Source organism: Etheostoma cragini, unplaced genomic scaffold (assembly GCF_013103735.1).
Source record: "Etheostoma cragini isolate CJK2018 unplaced genomic scaffold, CSU_Ecrag_1.0 ScbMSFa_1288, whole genome shotgun sequence".
Taxonomy (NCBI): Eukaryota; Metazoa; Chordata; class Actinopteri; order Perciformes; family Percidae; genus Etheostoma; species Etheostoma cragini.
In genome coordinates, this window is record NW_023265327.1 from 1 (window position 1) to 2,009 (window position 2,009).

Below are 2,009 nucleotides of genomic sequence, written 5' to 3' on the forward strand. Positions count from 1 at the left end.
GTGGGTTGATAAAATATTGTTACTGCTGGCTGTAATTCAAATTGCCCCTTGGGGATAATAAAGTTACCTTGAACCTTGGTGGGTGTTGATGGACTGCGTAACACAGAGCAGACACAAAGCAAAATGGATCCGCAGTTGGTGGAAGTCCGGGGTAAGGCCTCCTGCACACTGCCTGTGTGGCGTGAGCATGGCATTTCTGTTGTGTGGCATTTTCTTGGTCTTTGTACACCAAAAATGTTTCTGTTGCGGCGCTGTTGCTGCTAGCCTTGTCTGTACACATATATGTTTCTCATTGACATGTGATTCAATAACTTGTTTATTGTTAATTTGGACTGGTTCGGAAATAAAACAGATCATCTAAAGGGGGTGGATTAACTACCCACATTACACCTGAAATACCCTCATGATATGAATGATCCTTTGTAACTTAAATGCTTGGGAATCCCCATGAGTCATTCAGAACTGCCCAAGGTACTTGTGAGATAGGCTCTTTGTTGTCTGATTGATGGTACCAACTGTAATGGAGTCTGTCAGGCCTCAGGGGTTCTCCGCTGTAAAAACAGAACCTATTTTACAGCTTTGATGGCCGAGTGGTTAAGGCGTTGGACTTGAAATCCAATGGGGTTTACCTGCGCAGGTTCAAACCCTGCTCACAGCAATTTCTCACTACAGAATAAATAGGACACAGTTAAGCACTATAGCAAGAACACATTTATACACTCTTTGTAGTGCATTTAACATAAGTGCTAGTAGGTAATCAGGCACTGTGGGGGAATTTGGACCCAGGATCTCCTTACAGGCACTTTAACCACTGAGCTACAGCGCCCTTTCTACAGGTTTACCTGTCATGCAAGAATACAATGAGCTAGTTAACAGGTTTCCAGCCATCCATCCATCCTGTCGAGCCGCTCCAGCAGGGGACTCCAAACTTTCCTTTTCCGAGCAACTGGAGGATCCTAAGGCATTGCCAGCTGGACGTTCCTGGACCACCTCCCTAGGGAGATCTCGTGGGTCCTCGTGACTTCAGCTGTCAGCCGCAGCCGCTTCGCACCAAATCCAGACCTGGTGGGTGTTGACGCGTGAGGCATTTTTGTTGCATTGCGTTTTCTTGGTCTTTGCACACCAGAAGCGTGTCTGACTAATCAAGAAGTAGTATACATCATGTTAAATATATTTTCCCAGCACACCCTCTGTTTCCCCAAGCACTCTTACCTAATACCCAATAATAAAACACACAAATTCATCAATCTTTATTTAAAAAAAAAATACTATGCTATCCCATTGTTACTACACGTGAGTGTCACTAGTCTAAAGCCTCCTGTCCACTATCTTGTCGTGATCATTTGGATGCAGCCTTGGCCCTTCACCAGGCGAGGTCGCTGTTACTGAAGCTTCTAGTAATGAACCCATTTTCAAACCAATTCCTCTAAGTGGTTCAGAGCTTCACCAAAGCTTAATTTGCCCTTCACTATCAGCACCTAGTTTCTTGACTTTGTAATGCCTTATGTCTACTGTAAAAATGTAAATTGAGTTGAGCCATAATTCATTTTTGTTTAGACCTTTGCTTTTCCTACTGTGACATGTTAAAATGTCAAAAGGTGCATTGTTTGAAAGCCCATCTCTACACATCCATGTTCCACTCCCACATGTGGTTTCACACGTGCTAGTTGTCCCTTAAATTCACAGTTTAATTTTGTAATTCATTGGTGTTTTTCTGTATTTAAAAAAACTGAAATAATCTGTAAAGTTAACAGGAAAATGTATGTAAAATTACAGACTGTTTTTACAGTGTGCCAACTCCTGACCATTCCCTGACCGGGAATTGAACCCCAGCCGCGGCGGTGAGAGCGCTCACCGCCGCGAGACTGATTTTTGCATTAATCACCATGCCCACAAGGAGATTGCCTTAAAATACTTTTCTCTTTAAGAATAAGAACTTCTGCAGCTCTTTTATAAACTGGAGAATAGCACTTGTTAAAGATGCCGGGGATTGAACCCAGGGCCTCATA

At 43.2% G+C, this 2,009-nt stretch overlaps 1 non-coding gene across 1 annotated transcript; it reads left to right on the plus strand.

The window, feature by feature from the left end:
* Nucleotides 1-576: 576 nt before the first annotated feature.
* trnas-uga lies at nt 577-658 on the plus strand. The gene has a single exon. It is a non-coding gene; the product is annotated as a tRNA-Ser (tRNA).
* Nucleotides 659-2,009: the final 1,351 nt, after the last annotated feature.